Raw genomic sequence first — 20752 nt, 5'->3', positions numbered from 1 at the left:
GGGGAAGATTAGGGATAGGCACCAAGGGGGAGGGTTAGGGTTAGAGATTAGGGTTAGGTATAGTTTAGAAATACCGGAATGATGGGGGGTCGGAGGTCCTGACTCAGAAGTGATGGGTGCAAAACCACCCCTGACCCAGAAGTGCCAGTGGAACAGCTGCAGCCACCTGGACAAGGTAAGTCACCTCTTAGTGAGCATGGATATTTCCACATGCTAATATAGTGTGAGATCCTTATCTCTAAGTTCAATAAACCAAGTTGAATGATTTCAGGTTGACGTCATTGTCTTAAAATTGATCAAATAGAGTGAATGGGAACACAATGCAATCGTTTGTGTGTCAGAGATTCACTGGGTTTAATAGGCATTTGATCATCCCTTTTATAGGAAAACTCATACAGTGCAATACATAGAATATCATTTATGACTCATACAATTAATTGGATACAAAAGCTCATTATACAGAAAATCTCTTATCTTATTGTTACTTCTTATGCTGGCCATACACTTGTGTGATGCCCCACGACGCGACATCGCGGGGCATCGCACCGGCCCTGAACTGCCAAAGTGATTACCATGCGATCATGCAATAGATCGCATGGTAATCACATGATGGGCACGTCACCGCAGAGTGGGAGCGGCCTCAGGCCGCTCCCGGCGGGTGCTGATCGCACATCGCAGTGCGATATATCTCATGTGGGCTTAAAACCACATGCGATCGCACTGCGATGCGAGAAATACTAAGTGCAGCACATAATATCTTGAGATGCAATATTCGACCGGCGTGCCCGCGCATCGCGTCTCAAGGTACTAAAATGTGCATACAATCCTTCGATTTCTCTCACAGATGTGGTCGAAATCGAAGGCTAGTACCGATAATCTCATAAGTGTATGGGCACCATTAGATGCGTGAGAGCTATGCGGTGGGAGTTCATCATTCTGCACCTGGTCAGCTCCTCCTCATCTATCCTCATTATTTCTGAAGGCCACACGGCTACACTTATCTGAGTACACTCCAACGCTTTAAAACTAATGAAACTATCTGGTTACTGTCAGAAATAATTTCTTGAGTTGTCAATAATACATTTACTTAAAGCTATATTATAGCATTTGCCTTTCTAAGATAGAGTCTGTATAGGCAACTCTGATATCAGATTTATCAACTCCCGTCTTTTATTCATAACACAACTATTTTGATCTTTCTTTCACTTTCCTAACTAGGGTCACCAGTGACGTGCGGTGAGGTCAATGGCTGGGGAGGCACTGGCCAGTGTTGGTGGGGCAATGATGCGATGAGCGAAGAAAGGAAGACAGAAAGAGAGGGTGCGGCTGGGTTATCGTGTTAGAGACAGAACAATGAGAGGGAGAGGAATACGGGCAGAGAGAGGTGACTGGGGGAGATAATAGAGGGTGTCAAAAACAGTACAACGACAAAGCAGTCACAAATGGAAAGGGGCAGAGACAGGGGCAGGTGGAGAGACTGAATGGGGCTGGGGCTGTGGGGTAATAGAGTCAGAGACAGGACAATAAGAGTGCAGTCACTCATCTAGAGGAACAGGGGCAGAGAGAGGATTGGAGGCAGGGCCAGCAACAGAAATCTTGGGGCCCAATAGGTGGATATCTCTGGGCCCCGCCACCTCGGCCCCGCACACACACATCCACCACCCACTGCTGCTGTCACTTCCTCTTAGGAGAGAAGGAAGTGAGGGGAGAGAGAGACAAAGAGGGTGTCAGGGAGAGAGCGAGGGTATCAGGGATAAAGAGAGGAGCAAGAGTGAGAAAGGGTGCCAGGGTAAGAGAGAGAAGCAAGAAAGAAATGGAGAGAGAGACAGGGGTGGGTCAGGAATAGAACGAAAGAGAGAAAAGGTGTCAGAGAGAGAGAGAGAGGGGGAGGAGCGAGAGAGAGAAGTGAGCGGGAGTGAGAGAAAGTGTCCGGGAGGGAGAGAGAAAGAGAGTGTCAGGGAAAGAGGGAGAGAGACAGTATCAATGAGAGAGACAGTGTCAGGGAGAGAGAGAGGGGGAGTGTCAGAGAGAGCGGAGAGAGTGGCAGAGAGAGAGTGTCGGGGAGAGACAGAGAGAGATAGTGTGTGAGAGGGAGAGACAGTGTCAGGGAGAGAGAGAGGAAGACAGTGTAAGAAAGAGAGAGACACAGTGTCAGGGAGAGAGAGGATATGCGATATACAGTAGTGTCGGGGAAGAGAGAGGGAGAGACAGTCTCAGGCGAGAGATAGTGTGCGAGAGGGAGAGACAGTGTCAGGGAGAGAGAGGAAGATAGTGTCAGAAAGGGAGAGACAGTGTTAGGGAGAGAGAGGGAGTGAGATATAGTGTCGGGGAGAGAGTGTCAGGAAGAGAGAGAGAAAGTGTCAGAGAGAGTGTGAGAGACAGTGGGCCTTATTCAGAGATGGCGGCAGATCAATGCATACGCAGTCAGATCTGCGTCCATCTCCACACATGCTGAGGGCCACCCAGCATGTGTTATGCCGCCTCCCGATGTGTCCGCAATAAGATTGCGGATGCATTGGAACTAAGGTTCACCCCTGGCTGCGCCGTCAGGCGGTCTGCCACCATTTTTTTGTTTTTTGAGCGGCTGTGACGTCTCGCAGCCGCCCCGAAAACGATCAGGCCCGCCCCCCCAAAGCCGCAATGACGATGCCCGATAGCTGCCAATGTCAGTAACACTGCGGCCGCATCCATCGGGGATGCAACCGCAATGTGTCTGCCCGTGCAGTGCAGTTTGCCTCCATCAGCAAACTGCGCTGCGGGCTGCATCAACAGCGAGGTCTGAATGACCCCCAGTGTCTGGGGGAGAGAGATAGTCACTGGCAGGAAGAGAGAGTGAATTTCAGGGAGAGGGAGAGGGGAGCAAGATGAGGGAGTTTTAGGGAGAGGGGGATTAGGGAGAGGGAGTAAGCAGGAGAGACAATAATACTACCTGACTACACAGCACAGGTCTGTTCTGGGAGCGGACACTTCTCAACATTAGGCCCCGCCCCCTAAACACCCGCGAATCGCGGCACTGTTTAGCTGCATGGAGCTGGTCCTGATAAGGAAAGGGGGGGAAGGGGGCTGCAGCAGTCATGCTCACCTGTTCCATGAACCTGCAGCCAAGTGGGGGCCACCAGCAGCACTCCTTTCTGCTCAAGGCAGCTGATCCCTGACAGAGCTCAGACGTATACTGCAGCAAAGGGCACCGCTGGGCGGATGTGGTGTTACAAGCAGCGTAATGGTGTGTAAGGAGCTGGACCAGCGGGAGCCATCAGCCGAGTCCCAGTGTCCCACCGATGGAGTGATGTATGGGACGGATGCCCAGTGACTGGTCGGGGAGGAAGCCAATGAGTACTGAAAACCAGGCCTCCTTTTCAGGCATCCAATCACGGAGGGTAAGAGAGCAGTGTGCCACGCCCCCTCTGGATCCGTCCCAGCAGCTGCTGCTATCACAGCCCTGCCCCTGTCACTGAGGCAGCGATAGAGGTGCCTCATCCCCTTGTTTTTTTCAATGGGCTTTTCTTGACAGCGCCCGTGGCCCCGCCCCCTGCTTAATACAGTTTGTAATTGTCAGTGTGAGGCAGTGCTCTCGCTGCCTCATATCCAGTTATGGCTAGGATTTTTTACAGCAAAAATGATTACAATGATACAAAGAAGTTAGTTATACACAGAATCTGTTTTATAAATATCTTCTTTGTATTATTGTAATCATCATATTGGTATATGACAGGGGAGGCACTGCCTCCCCTGCCTCCCCTGACTGCACGTCCCTGAGGGTCACGGCTTACTACACCACAGGTACTTTACACACAAGCCCGGACACATAACCTATTTCCAGTACTCGTGCATAGGGCACAACCATTCCCCATATGAGCCCATGATCCCAATATCTCTGGTCATTCAGATTGTCCACAATTCTTCATTGCATAGTCTCTTTACAATATTCTTGCATCCATGGTTTCCATCATATCCCAACATGCTTAGTCCTTCTAGTACATTGCTGCAAGTAGCATAAACACCTTGTCCATCTTGTGGTGACTCCACCTTGTAACACATCGATATTTGAAGTTCATGTGATTGATCAAATTTTGTCATCATCACAGGGTGTGATTCTTTTCTTTGTCTCTGGAACAACAATAAAGTGTGAGTATTTTGCTTATCAGACATACTACAACTTTATCACAACATAGATAACTATAAACAATGTATATCCTCCAGTAATCACCATCAATATGATATCCACAAGAATACAAGGGCCCTCATTCTGAGTTGTTCGCTCGCAAGGCGATTTTAGCAGAGTTACACACGCTAAGCCGCCGCCTACTGGGAGTGAATCTTAGCTTCTTAAAATTGCGAACGATGTATTCGCAATATTGCGATTACAAACTTCTTAGCAGTTTCAGAGTAGCTTCAGACTTACTCGGCATCTGCGATCAGTTCAGTGCTTGTCGTTCCTGGTTTGACGTCACAAACACACCCAGCGTTCGCCCAGACACTCCCCCGTTTCTCCAGCCACTCCCGCGTTTTTTCCGGAAACGGTAGCGTTTTTATCCACACGCCTATAAAACGCCGTGTTTCCGCCCAGTTACACCCATTTCCTGTCAATCACACTACGATCGCCGGAGCGAAGAAAAAGCCGTGAGTAAAAATACTATCTTCATAGCAAAATTACTTGACGCAGTCGCAGTGCGAACATTGCGCATGCGTACTAAGCAGAAAAACGCTGCGATGCGAAGATTATTTCCGAGCGAACGACTCGGAATGAGGGCCAATAAGCACTTCTACTCCTGCTCACCCTATCTCTAGTCTGAAGGTAATCACCATCAAAATACTGGAAAATAATTCTGCAAAACCTTTAATCCAGGGCACTAGATTTTCCATGAGTACCGTTCAGAGAGCCATTTATCTTTACCATGAGCTTTGGCAATTTGGCTCTGTAACTCTTTAGCTTGGGAAAGGTGGTTCTCAATAACTTCATATGTGTTATTAAAATAATTACTTCAAGCTTCCTTTACAGTCATACACATACCTTCTTCCTTTGCTACCAGGAAGTCTGCAAACATTCTTTAAGACTTACGCTTTATCATTTGTAACTCTTGTCCAACAAACTCAAAATCTTTAGCCAAATCTATGACAAGTGAAAATGCTTTTTTTTTTTATCAAACTTGTTAATCAATGGTATGTCTGTTACATTTCTTGGGACAGCTATCTCTGGTCACTGTTGCGGCTTTGTATATCATCAGGTGAGATAAAATCTCTATAAACAGTTATAGGCACTAACTGGCCTAAAGTACAATTACCATCTCCTCATTTCTATTACTCATTGTTACAAAAGTATCATAAGTTCTGCTTGTGGGCAAGTCAAAACAGGTTGCATTCAAAACACAGAAGTATTTGCAGGAATCATTAAAGTAATTTTGTATTCAATTTGACTTAAGGAAATGTGCAGTCTATATGTTAAAAGATTTAATTCATGTTATGCTTAGTATGCAAGTGAAAGTTCAAAAGTAAAACCAATTGCTCATGCACATAAATGAATCACTTAGCAATGTAACCAATAGACTGAAAACAGTAGATTGTTACCTATCTTTTGCAAGGAATAAAACACAGTATTTTTACACTTCGGATAAACATAAGACATGTAATTGCAGGTTTCAACAAAAGATGAGCCCAACAATTCCAGCATATCAAAGCATACAAAGCACAGATCGGTCTGGTAATGCACTAGGTTTGAGCGTAACAAGATGCATTTTAGAAAATGACTAAAATAAAACCCTTATATGATAAAAGCATATCAAAGCATAAATGTGTACACAATTAAAAACAAATATTTCTATATTCTATGGTACCTGAAATCACCAAGTCAGCAGTACTCAGTGTTTAAGGACACCAGACAGAAATGACAATCTGACCCCAAAATCAGATTCTCAACCTCCAGAAAAAATTCTGCGTACCCGGGTGTTGCTGAGATCCGAGTTGTGAGGCAGATGTGTCCACTTTTCCGTCCAGAAAGTCCTTCCAAGAGATCTCGGTGGGACCTCCAACTGTGAAATCCATATCTCTAAGTTCAATAAACCAAGTTGAATGATTTCAGGTTGACGTTATTGTCTTACAATTGATCAATTGGAGTGAATGGGAACACAATGCAATTGTTTGTGTGTCAGAGATTTACTGGGTTTAATAGGCATTTGGTCATCCCTTTTATAGGAAAACTCATACAGTGCAATACATAGAATAACATTTATGAATCATACAATTAATTGTATACAAAAGCTCATTATACAAAAAATCCTTTATCTTATTGCTACTTCTAAGATGGCGAGAGCTATGCAGTGGGAGTTCATCATTCTGCACCTGGTGAGCTCCTCCTTATCTATCCTCATTATTTCTGAAGGCCACATGGCTACACTTATTGGAGTACATTCCAACGCTATGAAACTAATGAAATTATCTGTTTGGTTACTGTCAGAAATCATTTCTTGTGTTGTGAATAATCCATTTACTTAAAGCTATATTAACATATTTGCTTTTCTAAGATGGAGCCTGTATAGGCAATAGTATGTTGACATTTCCTCACTGTCTACATAGCCATGTCAACATTCTCATTTTAATATGATAAATATTGACATATTGTACCTAGCCCCTACTGACAATATAATATTGCAAATAATATCTCCACTGTCACAGTTGGTCCATGCATGTCCATGCACATTTTAAAACAAGAAAAGTTGAGTGCATTCGAGATATCAAAGTTCAAGATAAGATAAATAGATTCTGTATTTAATGTATAATTTAAAATCATACACATATAGGGCCTTATGCAAATGCAAGCACAAAATGGACTGGGCAAAAAAAATAATAGCATTTTGTAACCTATCAAAAGTTGGCAGCAAATGAGAAACTGGCCAACTCTGCTCTCCCCCTAGAAAGTAAAAGGCACAGATGCATTAGGAATATGGTAGGATGCATGGCTTTATTGTGCATACAAAATATGCTAAAAAATGCAGTAGGCAATTAATATACATTACAGTAAATGGTCAGAGAGTTCATATAAGAAGTACTCAACAAGCTTATGGGCCTAATTCAGACTTGATCGCTGGGCAGCGTTTTTTGCAGCCCTGCGATCAGATAGTCGCTGCCTATTGGAGGAGTGTATTTTAGCTGTGCAAGCGTGCGATTGCATGTGTAGCAGAGCTGCTCAAACTGATTTTGTGCAGTCTCTGCGCAGCCCAGGACTTACTGAGCCAATGCGATCACTTCAGCTGGCCCGGACCGGAACTGACGTCAGACACCCTTCCTTCCAATGCTTGGCCATGCCTGCATTTTTCCAGACACTCCCTGAAAATGGTCAGTTGCCACCTACAAATGCCCTTTTCCTGTCAGTCACCTTACGATTGCCCATGCGATCACTTTTTTTGCACCATCCCGTCACTATGCACCGATCCCCATTGATGCGGTCTGTCGCGCCTGAGCATTTCGGTGCATACACATGCACAGTTTAGACCTGATCGCAGGCTGTGAGAAAATGCAGCATATCGATCAGGTCTGAATTACCCCCTATAGTCTGATAGATGCGAAAAAACCAGAAATATAAAATCAGTCTGCACTAATAAACACCTAAGTATCCTACCCCTTCCCAAATAGTGTAACGTAGAAACATAGGGTTACATTTACTAAGATGGGAGGTATTTTTAGCTCTGGTCATGTTGCCCATAGCAACCAGTCAGATTCCATTATCTTCTAGAAGCAGCAAGCTAAATGTTAAGTAGAATCTGATTGGTTGCTGTGACCAACAGCACCAGTTCTAAAAAAAACTCCCACCTTGGTAAATTTACCTGATAGAATTTGATGGCAGATAAGAACATCTTGTATTGATATACTTATGTCTATCTCAATCTTGTTTAAATAGCTCTACTGACTTCGCCTCTACCAACTCTTATGGTAGACTAATCCACTTACCCACTACCATTTCTGTGAAGTCATTTTTTCTCAAATTTCCACTGAACCAGTTTAAGTGCATGTCTGTTCTATTACTTTTTTTCCTTTGAAGAATGTCTCCCTCATGTGCCTTGTACTGGGGGCATATGTGTATCTGGCACTGTAGAGGCCATGCACACTTTCCCAGGAGCATGCATATTTTTGGTGCGAGCATTGGGGGGGGGGGCTTCAAAATTTTGTTGCTTAGAGCGCTAGTAGGCCTGGAGCCGGCCCTGCAGCTTGCCCTAGGATTTTAGTACCTGCAACTGCAAGTCACATACCCACAAGCAGGTGCACTTCTGCGTTTTTGCCAGCCACCTTAAGTGTATTTCACATTGAAATGCCCTTGCTGTACTTCTACATGTCCCCTCCGACCCTGTTCCTGGGGATGGAGTCAGAAGTTCAGCTTGCCACAAAAAAATATGGCGCACATGATGAAAGGACACACGTCTGTGCTTAAAAATAAAAAATACGTTGTAACTTACATTTACTTCCAATTCTGAATAAGGTCCACAGTTGTTAAGGAGGCTTGTTGGAGACCAAAGCTTGGATTCCATTATACTATACTGTACATTCTTTCTTGGAAAAATACACTTTTATTTACTGTGTCTGAAGCAACATTAATGAGACCTCAGTTTGGCAGAGAAACTGTGCCTGAATGATTCTTTATGAAATGTTATAGTATGTATTTTATGTATACAATAACAATTATAATAGTTATTTTTGTAGCCATATGAAGCCATCAAACTAAACCATATTTTATAATTATACATAGAGTAATAAATAATTAAATGATCCATAAACCCTGGCTAAATGGAATTTAATTTTCTGTTTGTCTGTTAATAATTTTGTTTGCGGGGAATAGGTGAGCGCTGGGAATTATGGCCCTCATTCCGAGTTGTTCGCTCGGAGATTTTCATCGCATCGCAGTGAGAATTCTCTTAGTGCGCATGCGCAATGTTCGCACTGCGACTGCGCCAAGTAACTTTACTATGATGAAAGTAAGTTTACTCACGGCATTTTCATCGCTCCGACGTTCGCATTGTGATTGACAGGAAATGGGTGTTACTGGGCGGATGCACGGCGTTTTAGGGGCGTGTGGCTGGAAACGCTACCGTTTCCGGAAAAAACGCAGGAGTGGCCGGAGAAACGGTGGGAGTGCCTGGGCGAACGCTGGGTGTGTTTATGACGTCAGCCAGGAACGAAAAGCACTGAACTGATCGCACAGGCAGAGTAAGTCTGAAGCTACTCAGAAACTGCTAACTCGTTTGTAATCGCAATATTGCGCGTACGTCGGTCGCAATTTTAAGAAGCTAAGATTCACTCCCAGTAGGCGGCGGCTTAGCGTGTGTAACTCTGCTACATTCGCCTTGCGAGCGAACAACTCGGAATGAGGGCCTATACTTTGATAATAGAGAAAACCTTTACTAAGATGGTCTTTCAAAAAAATCTACACTTTATATTACATTGTATTTAACCACTTAACTGACGATTTTTCCCTTCCAAAGCGTTAACAACATTATTACATAAAATACATTTTAAAAAACAAAGTTGAAAAAGTATTTTTAAAAATATTTAAACATTATATTATGCATATCTGCAGAACGGATCTCCCCGTCAAAAACGGTGGGATAGCGCAGTTGCATGAAATCTGACCATGCCAGTTAAGTGTTAAAGCAGTGGTGTCACTTTGGGTGGGGACACCCAGTGCGGCAACTTAGGATCTCCTCGACTCACACATGAAAGCGGGCGTGGGCTCAGGCTCATGCTCATGAAGCCACAACCCTGATGTTTGACATTTTGGGGGTGTGACCGTGTATTCTGCCCCCATTCTTGTCATTGTTAAAGGAGCTGCTAGGTGGCCCCCAGCCTCTCCCAGTACAGTGGATGGGGCACGCATGCGTGCATCATCCATCAACACTGCAGCGCTGCTTGGTGACACCATCTAAGGGGGTGGCACCAAAATAGCAGAGCAGCTCTGCTATATTGGTGTCACCCCCTCAGGTGGTGTCACCCAATGCAGCCCACACACCCCTAGCGGTACCACTGATTTGCCATAATATGCGGGAAAGTAAGTACGTGAGATGTTTTACAACACTCAAACTTACAGAAGATGCATTTTTGTATACATATGAAATGCACTATAGAGGTACTAACAGGACTCAGCCAGGGGTGTAACTAGAACTTTGTGGGCCCCATAGCAAAATCTTGGAAGGGCCACCCCAAACCCCCAGTATTTGTCACTACAATGACCCTTAGGGGCAGGAAATAGAGAAGGTAGTGAGAGAGAGAGAGCGATAGAGAGAGAGAGAGAGAGAGAGAGAGAAAGAGAGAGATAGAAAGAGAGAGAGGAGCAAGTTAGAGAGTGAAAGAGAGAGGATTTTCATGGGAAAAAAAGGGAATGAGGGAAGGCGAAAAAGACAGTGTCAGGGCGGGAGAGAGAGAAACAGAGTAGCAAGAGAGTGTTAGGGAGAGAGATGGAGAAGGAGCGAGCAGGAGAGATACTACTTGACTACAGCAGAGGATGGGGTGGAGGCATAGATGGACAGATAGATGGAAGGGTGCACTGGCAGACAGATGGACGGACAGAGCACAATATGGGGGCATGGACGGACGGGAGGGGGCATAGGCAGACGAACAGACAAAGCACCATAAGGGGATATAGACAGACGGATGGGAGGGGGCATAGATGGTCAGACAAATGGACTGCAGGTGGCATAGATGGACAAACGAACAGACAGCACCATATGGTGGTACAGACAGATGGACAGGAGGGGGCATACACAGACAAACAGATGGATAAAGCACCATATGGGGGTATAGATGGAAGGATGGGAGGAGGCATAGATGGACATACGAACAGTGTACTTACTGATAGGGAGAAGGTAGACAATGCCGCTTGTTCTAGAGAATCTGGAAGCGTGGATACGCCTGCAGTAGCGGTGCCGGCAGTGTGCGGCTGACAGATGTGGCACTGTATAAGCACAATCAAAATGTCTTCCGTCAGCCGCGCTGCCCCGGCGCAGCAACTGCAGATGCAGTCACACTTCTGTATTCTCTAGAACGACTAGCTCCGCCTCCCTACCAGTAAGTACACTGCCGGGTCACGAACCCGGCACAGTAACAGTAACTAAAAATAAAGAAAATTAAGAAAAAAAATGCTTTTTAGAGGGGGCAGTGGTATTGCCTTTGGGGCCCCCCAAGCCACCGGGCCCCATAGCAGCTACATCCCCTGCACCCTCTATAGTTATCCCACTGGACTCAGCAGTAATATCTGGGAATGTGTAATGATTGAGAGTTGGTTTTCTAGTCAGTGATTGTTTTTCATAGTAGAGTGAGGCTACCTAGACTTCTGAAGTAAGGTTTCTGCCTCTCTTTTTTTTTTATAACAGTGTCTGTATGTTTTTCTATCATAAATGAATTATATATAGTTGATATGTACAAAATAGAAGGTACAAGGACATACCACTGGGTTACAAATATACAGTCAGGTCCATAAATATTGGGACATTGACACAATTCTCATATTTTGGGCTCTATACACCACCACAATGGATTTGAAATTAAGCAAACAAGATGTGCCTTAACTGCAGACTTTCCGCTTTAATTTGAGGGTATTTACATCCAAATCAGGTGAACGGTGTAGGAATTACAACGGTTTCTATATGTGCCACCCACTTTTTAAGGGACCAAAAGTAATGGGACAATCGACTCAAAAGCTATTTCATGGACAGGAGTGGGCTTTTCCCTCGTTATTTCATCATCAATTAAGCAGGTAAATTGTTTGGAGTAGATTCCAGGTGTGACATTTGCATTTGGAATCTGTTGCTGTCGACTCTAAATATGAGATCCAAAGAGCTGCCACTATCAGTGAAGCAAGCCATCATTAGGCTGAAAAATCAAAACAAACCCATCAGAGAGATAGCGAAAACATTAGGTGTGGCCAAATCAACTGTTTGGAACATTCTTAAAAAGAAAGAACGCACCGGAGAGCACAGCAACACCAAAAGACCCGGAAGACCACGGAAAACAACTGTGGTTGATGACAGAAGAATTATTTCCCTGGTGATGAAAAACTCCTTCACAACAGTTGCCCAGATCAAGAACACTCTCCAGGAGGTAAGTGTCTATGTGTCAAAGTCAACAATCAAGAGAAGACTTCACAAGAGTGAATATAGAGGGTCCACCACAAGATGTAAACCATTGGTGAGCCACAAAAACAGGAAGACCAGATTAGAGTTGCCAAACAACATCTGAAAAAGCCTTTAAAGTTCTGGAACAACATCCTATGGACAGATGAGACAAAGATCAACTTGTACCAGAGTGATGGGAAGAGAAGAGTATAGAGAAGGAAAGGAACTGCTCATGATTCAAAACATACCACCTCTTCAGTGAAGCATGGTGGTGGTAGTTGCATGGTGTGGGCATGTATGGCTGCCAATGGAACTGGCTCCCTTGTATTTACTGATAATGTGACTGCTGACAAAAGCAGCAGGATGAATTCTGAAGTGTTTCGGGCAATATTATCTGCTCATATTCAGTCAAATGCTTCAGAACTCATTGGACGGCACTTCACAGTGCAGAGGGACAATGACCCAAAGCATACTGCGAAAGCAACCAAAGAGTATTTCAAGGCAAATAAGTGGAATGTTATGCAATGGCCAAGTTAATCACCTGACCTGAATCTGATTGAGCATGCAATTCACTTGATGAAGACAAAACTGAAGGGAAAATGTCCCAAAAACAAGCAGGAACTGAAGACATTTGCAGTAGAGGCCTGGCAGAGCATCACCAGGGATGAAACCCAGCGTCTGGTGATGTCTATGCGTTCCAGACTTAAGGCTGTAATTGACTGCAAAGAATTTTCAACAAAGTATTAAAAAGTGAAAGTTTGATTTAGGATTGTTTAGTTTGTCCGATTACTTTTGGTCCCTTAAAAAGGGGGTGGCACATATAGAAACCGTTGTAATTCCTACACCGTTCACCTGATTTGGATGTAAATACCCTCAAATTAAAGCAGAAAGTCTGCAGTTAAAGAACATCTTGTTTGTTTCATTTAAAATCCATTGTGGTGGTGTATAGAGCCCAAAATATGAGAATTGTGTTGATGTCCCAATATTTATGGACCTGACTGTATATAGGGTCGGAATGGCCCACAGTTGCACAGAGGAAATCCGTGGTGGGACCCACTGCCTGAGGGCCTCACCCCTTCCTCTAATGTCAGGTTCCAGACTGAGCACTCAAATTATTCATTGTCACTCTATTAGGGAGTCAGTTACATGGTTTCTAATAGCTGGCTAAACTTCTGTGACGGCTGGACACACCCTCTGAGGTAAATGACCACACCCCTTAAGCATGGGCCCCTACCACTGCATTCCCACAGTGGCCCCTTCATGCCCCAGTCCGACACTGCTAATTTAGGCAAAACTCAATACCCAGGGCCTCTGAGACATCTTTTGAGTCAAATTGCTATAGAGCAAGCACAGTAGTGTGACCATTCCAGCTTGTAAAATTATGAACTAGGAATTATATGTGTGGCGCCATGCTGCGGTGATGACAATTGACCATTGATGGTTAGCTAGAACTTAGGGATGGCCACTGACTATCAATGGTTTGCCACAAATGATTAATGGCAGAGATGCAGATTTTTTTTTATTTCATTTCACAGGTGACAGTGAGCTGTGCAAAGTCTCTGTCCCGTCATGCCATTTAGCTATGATCCCTTCCCTTTTTGGCCCCGCCTCCTTCACAGTACTGATGTCCAGGGCTGCCATCAGAAACTGTGGGGCCCAAGATAACAAAATAGACAAGATTCTGTCGCACTGCTCCACCCCTATGTGATGTCATACATTGTGACGTTACATATGCAGTAGGTGGAGTGTTGCGGACCTACAGGAACGGTTTACAGAGGGCTGATGCACAGATAAGGCTTGTTTTAAGAAGTCCTCCTTGCGCATCAGCCTGCTGTTGATTCACAGACTGGTGCAGCTCTACAGGTATTGGCGGTAGGAGCGAGGGTGAGCCCCCCACTCTGTATGGGCCTGGGACACCAGTCCCCACAGTCCCCCCCTGATGGCTGTCCTGCTGATGTCCATTGATGGTTCCCCATCAAATGATTGCTGCTATCGATGTAAAGTCTTGATGGCACCATCGATGGCGAACTATTTGATGTATTGAGAATTGTTCCTGATTAATAGCAACAAATCATAGCAGTCATGCTTCTTTTTGCTTTCTTTCATCAAGGTAATAGTCCATGAAACAAGGATAGGAAAATCCTGGAATTGTCCCATAAACCTGATAGGCAATTCAGCATAATACCTTAATCAAAGTAAGCATCTGGGGTGTGGGAAGGATCAAATTATTCCAAAACCCAGCTAATTTGCAACAACTGCAGGATTTTTTGGATTGATGTGTGCCAACAATTTCCTCCTGCACTTTCTACAACTATTTAAGCGCATAACACTATGAATTTAAAATGTTTTATGGTAAATGTGGGAGTAATTCAGTAGTGGGTAACATACATAACAAAGTGGTATTTAGGTTGTAGTTGGGTATACTGTAAATAGGGGCAGATGTATTATGGGGTTTTTTCAGGCAGTATCACTAATCGATGCAACAGCAATAACCCCGGCCGTGGCTGCAATGCACAAGCGCAGGTAGCATGCTGGACGGCCTTGCCCTGCGATGGCTGACCCCCAGCATGCGATTGCAAGGATTGCAGATTCTGCTAAAAAGCAAAATCTGCAATCCTTACTGAATAAGGTCCTAAGCCTGGAGAAGTGATAAAGCAGTGATAAGTGTAAGGTGATTACGCACCAGCCAATCAGCTCCTAACTGAAAAATTACAAACCTGCAATGATTGGCTTGTGTGTTATCACCTTGCACTTATCACTGCTTTATCACTTCTCTAGGCTTAATACATCTGCCCCATAGTTTGGTGTTACCTCCCTAATAGTATGACAGTGTCCGAGATGCTCTTGATGGGGAAAAGACAAAAGTGGTTCCTTGCGAGAAAGATGAGGTAGAGTGTGAAAGGAGGAAGTAGAGTGCTGTTATAGCAGAGCATGGCCTGATTCAGGTCCAGATAATTAATGTCAAAAGTACAAAGTACTGATGTTTGGTACTTTGTTCATGCACTGGACCCAGACTGTCAAGTGATTGACAGTCTGCAGCCACTTGGGGGTGGGGAGGGGGCGTCGATTACTATCGTTTCACAAAACGGTGACATGACACCAGGGCCGTCTTAACAGCAGTGTAGGCCCCTGGGCACAGCAATGCACTGGGGCCCCTACCCATCCTCCAGCAGTAGGGGTGGGGGGTGCTATCAGCGGCAGCTTTGATGTCCCGTGGGCGGCAGGGAGTGATCTATCTTCCGCTAAGCATGTAGGACCTGGAGCAGTCATTTCTGCTTTACTGCACAGATGGGGCGGGAGGGAGAACACTAAACTGTAGAAGGGGCATTGTGCTGGATGAAGTGGCCCTGGTACATGACTTCCAGGGTGGTAGTGGGTGTTTAATACGTAGGGGAGGAGTGGATGGTTGTGTGGGCTTAATATTTATCATTTTCTGGTGGGAGGGCAGCTTGCTTGACTGTAGATATCTCAAGTTCCTGGAAATAGATATATTAGCTTTTAATGGGATAAAAAAACTACAGAGACCAACCTTTCAGGAGGTACTGGGGACTTGTAGATCAGAGTTCAGGAACTAGAGCAATCCTCCAATGAAAATATAAAACTGCATACCTGGCGTGTGGAGCTGGAGCAGAGACCAGCTGCTTGAAGGCTGATATCTCTGGTTCTGGGCACAGTAGAAACAAGATGCCAGTGTCCACCGAGAGGGGAGAGTCCCAGCATTTGGAGTATACTCTCGGAAAAACTCTATGTCTGTCAGAGAAAGAACCTGAGATATCTGGCTGGGAAGAGCAACTAACAGGCTTGGATGGGGACCATTGCTTTGAAGTCGGATATATCCGGTTCCCCAGGGCTGATTTTCAAAAATATGGTACCCCTGGAAAGAGGGGACCCTCATCTATTAGCCTAGGGCCCTTATACTCCTGGGGCCCTTGGGCAAGAGCCCATTGAGCCAATACGAAAAGGCGGCCCTGCATGACGCCAAGACCAGAGTCACAATCTTCTGACAGAGATTTTCTGGTCTCAGAGATAGAGCTGTGGCTGTCAGTCTGTGTGACGTCAGGTTTTACAAAATAAGAGAATGGATGGGATCCTACTAGTGGCGCAAAGTTGAAATAGCGGTGGTAATTTACCGTAGTGGTCACTGTCCGTCAATATCACCAGAAAAGTTTGTCAATTTCACAATGAATAGTCCACGTGTAAATCCAATTCCATTAAACGATATGTGAAAAAAACACAAATTGTATATAGAAGTTCAGTTATAGTTCCAAAGAAAGTAAAAAGTGGGTGACTTCTGCCCGGACTTCTTAAACTATGGTGATTTGGGAAGTGCAGTAGTATTTGTATAGGTTCACCCCGGTGTCGATGGTGAAAACAGCTCCTCACATGTGTGCTTACTTTCATACACTCCGGACAAAACCTATAAAGGTTTCTTTATAACTCTTGTACGAAATATTTCGTACATATTTTGTATAATCCTTCATAGGTGTGTGTGGTGACACATCAGGGTAGGATCCTACGTCGGTCATCAAAGAGAGTCCGCAGGAACATATTTTAAACTCTATTTTTATTTATGCGTGACGTCAGGGTTCGCTCAGTCGGCCGATGGTGAAGCAAGTGATGTGATGCTGCATCCCCTGCTGCAGCACTGGAACACACATGCATGCAGGAGACATTATTATTATTACATTTTATTTATAGGGCGCCACAAGTGGATCGCAGCGCCATCCATACGGCACACATTAGAACAATACAGGGCAAACATGCCATCACATTTCAGTAACCAAAACTAAAATGGAGAACAAGTAATAATTAGCACCACAAATCTCAATGCTCAATACAGGCAAACAAAGGAGTAACTGGCATATTACTAGGGGAGTGCAGTTGTGTTAACGGCTGTGTTTGAGAAGAATGCAGGTTAGATGGCCGCTGAGTAACATAGAAACATAAAATTTGATGGCAGATAAGAACCACTTAGCCATTCTAGTCTGCCCCTTTATTTTACCATATGTTTACCTCAAACCTTATTTGATCCTTATTTCTTTGTAAGGATATCCTTATGTCTATCCCTTCCATGTTTAAATTGCTCTACTATCTTAGCCTCTACCCAGGGGCATAGCCAGAACTTTGTGGGCCCCATAGCAACATTTTGATGGGGCCCCTGTCCCAATGCTTCTAGAGAGAGACACTTCTCTGCAGTAGTTGTTAATTTTATGCACTATAATAGTGGCCTAGTTCATTTTCTGAACCATAGTAGACCCTTATTTAATGTTATACCCCATAGTAGTGCCCTAGTTTCTTTTATGAATTGTAGTAGTGCTTAAGTTCACGCTATGTCACATTTCAGAGCTGCCAGTACACATTATGCCGCACAATACCCCAATTCACATTATGATATATAATGCTCCCCATTCATATTGTACCTCATTACAGTGCCCCGGTTCATATTATATAACATTAAAATGCCCTCCAGTTAATTTTATGCCGCACTACAATGAGCAAGTCCAGGGGCATGCCTAGATATATTGCAGGCCTCAAGGAAAAAGTTTGAATGGACCCCTTTGTACCACCCAATGGTGAAAAATGTATATGACACATGTAACTTTGACAGGGAAGGTGGGCCCCTCTCAGCTCTGGGCCCCATAGCAGCTTCACTGCCTGCACATATGGTAGCTACGCCCTTGCCTCTACCACCTCTGATGGGAGGCTATTCCATTTGTCTACTACCCTTTCTGTGAAGTAATTTTTCCTCAAATTTCCCCTGAACCTACCTCCCTCCAGTTTCAGTGTATGGCATTGTGTTCTAATACGTCTCTTCATTTGAAGAATGTTTCCCTCCTGGACTTTGTTAAAACCCTTGATACTGTATATTTGAAAGTTTCTATCATGTCCCCCGTTTCCCTTCTCTGCTCCAAACTATACATATTGGGATTTTTTTGGTCTTTCTGGGTATGTTTTGTGATGTAGGCCATGCACCATTTTAGATGCCCTTCTTTGTACAGTCTCTAATGTTAATATCCTTCTGAAGATATAGCCTCCAAAATTGAACACAGTATTCCTGATGAAGCCATACCAATGACCTATACAGTGGCATTATTACTTCTTTCTGCAGCGGGGTACACTGGGGTTCCACAGAGAATAACATCGGGTGTAGAGTTGGATCTTGATCTGAGGCACCAACAGGCTAAAAGCTTTGACTGTTCCCAAGATGCACAGCGCCGCTTCCGCTATAACCCCACCTCCGTGCACAGGAGCCCAGTTTGTAAGTTGGTGCCTGCAGTGCAGCCCTGAAAAGAGCCTTTATGAAGAAAGAAGACTTCAAGGGCCGCAGAACAGGCACTTAAAAGTGCTATATGTCATATTGACATATCGTGCTGCGGCTCCCTCACCTCCCCTGGCAGCGCTGTATACTCCCGTGCCCTGGTTGCTGGGAACTTACAGCAGAGGGCTCTGGTTCTTCACCTAGGGCACACACACCTGCCGCAGCTTTCCAGGATCGCGTGGCCGCATCAAGGGAGGAGTTAAGAGGGTCCCCCAGGCTGGACACGCTGGAAATCGCGATCCAGCGCGGTCTTTAGGAGACGGGCCACCCGCGCTGGCGTGGACACTGTGGCCATACAGGGACCCCACTAGACCACCAGGGCAAGGGCACAGGTCGGATTACCTCATAATCCATTTTACTAAGGCCCGCAGTACCCGGTGGTGAAGTCCAGCAAGGGGATAAGGCTCTAACCTGTATCCCCTCCCCCAGCCCCAGGCGCCATTTACTCAGAGCCAACCCTAACCAATATGATGCCCTAGGCAAGATTTTGTCTGGTGCCCCCTGGCACCGCCACTAGCTCCGCCTCTCACCCTGCACCCCTTTCCCAGAACCATCACTCCTCATCTATAGCAGTCCTCATTTTTGTGCTCCTACCCCCTATATTTTAAATTGGAACAGTGCACACAGCTCAAAAATGTGCGTGTTCTTGCTGGGAAGGGGCATGGCCACACAATAGTAACCCCAATTCAAATGCAGCCACACAGTAGTGCAAATTTATTCACATTTATCATGCGACGGTGTCCCTTATTCACGTTACATCACACAGTAGTACCACTTTACCTTAAATATGTTACTCCTCACAGTAGTGCCCCTTATTCATATTACATCACACTGAATAGCTCCTTATTCACATCACAACACACTATATTGCTCTTTATTCACATTAGACCACACAGTAGTGCCTTTTCTATACATTATCCTGAGTAGAGTAGTAGAGTACCTTATACACATAATACCACACATTAGTAATGCATTTATACACATAATACCACACAGTAATGCCCCTAGACATGACACACATTATTAATTTCCTTATAAACATAATGCGCCTTACACATTATAAATGTAACAAAAAGGAAAAAAGAAACTCTCTTTTTCTGGGGGCACTCATTGAAAAAATATTTTTACTTAAAATATAACTTTTATTTGCTTAAAATTAAAATATTATGGCACAAAAATAGACATAGACATTAACATATACACATAAATAAACACTCAAAAAAAGGAAAAACAAAATAAGAGCAAAGCCACACTTTGATTATTCGTATGGCACAATGTCACAATCGGAGATAGGCGTTGTTCTATTGTAACCAGTGATATCACCATTGGCCCTGATAATATCAATAAAACAACATTATTAGCTGGTAGAGATAGATAAATAAATCTCAATCAGTCTTTTTGCTTGAAAGTGCTCTACCAATTTTAATTAATGTGGCTAACAAGGCAATTAAATATATATACTGGTATTAGTTATGTTCATACCACATCACTTCTCCTTACTGATTTCGTGACATATGTTCCCTTAAAGAGGTATTAGCAAAATATTAAATAGTATAAGTGCTCAAATATATCGGATAAAAGTATCCAAAATACACATGGATAAATATAATATTAATTAATCTTAGTGAAAATACTATTCACCCAGTGCAGTGTAATCATAAATGAGTTGTTGATAGTATCTAGTTCCCTATAATGTGGGAAATGCCGTAATCTCAGGCACCCTAATCGTAATTGCTCACGAATGTAATAGCCAGCCCTCCTAAATAGAACAGAATATAATCTCGAACAGAAATTGTATCAAAAAGCTCCTGGTATGTGGCTATTTTGAGGCTCCAAATGTAGCCAGGTCTACCAAACCTTTAAGTCAAAATGTACCAGAAAATAGAATTGTATCCATAACTGCTGGCATGTAGCTATTTAGAGTTAGGATGTAACAGAACGTGTTATTTTTTCTGACAGATGGTATAACAGGTATTTACTTCACCCCTGAATCAGCAGGACAGAAGGGTTTTACAAATAATAAATTTAAATATAATTAAAAGAGAAAAGAAAAAGACACACCTACTGTATCATTGGTGCAGCGGGGTGGCATCTGTTTGCTGTGAGTCAAGCATTATACAGCAAATGAGCGTGTCCCGTCTGCATCTAAAGGTTAGAGAAAAGACAGATTGCTTCTGCTTTTGTCAAGATTCCCCCGGGCACCCTGATGAATCTCTAATGAATCATCGCAGGGGGTCCTCTGGGTTATCATAGGCAATGAGAGAGCATGAAAAAGAAATAGAAAAAAATAAGATTTTACTTACCGGTAAATCTATTTCTCGTAGTCCGTAGAGGATGCTGG

The 20752-nt window shown here is 44.1% G+C and overlaps 1 long non-coding RNA gene across 2 annotated transcripts; it reads left to right on the top strand.

Moving 5' to 3' along the window:
* Nucleotides 1-3292: 3292 nt before the first annotated feature.
* On the top strand, nt 3293-6033 carry LOC135015115 (uncharacterized). 2 transcript variants are annotated; one of them, XR_010213474.1, is made up of 4 exons: nt 3293-3377; nt 4086-4125; nt 5188-5225; nt 5634-6033. It is a non-coding gene; the product is annotated as an uncharacterized LOC135015115 (long non-coding RNA). The 2 variants fall into 2 exon arrangements; XR_010213468.1 differs by lacking the exon at nt 3293-3377 and adding an exon at nt 3575-3780.
* Nucleotides 6034-20752: the final 14719 nt, after the last annotated feature.

This window comes from Pseudophryne corroboree, chromosome 2 (genome assembly GCF_028390025.1).
Source record: "Pseudophryne corroboree isolate aPseCor3 chromosome 2, aPseCor3.hap2, whole genome shotgun sequence".
Lineage (NCBI taxonomy): Eukaryota > Metazoa > Chordata > Amphibia > Anura > Myobatrachidae > Pseudophryne > Pseudophryne corroboree.
This window is presented reverse-complemented; position numbering and strand designations above follow the sequence as displayed.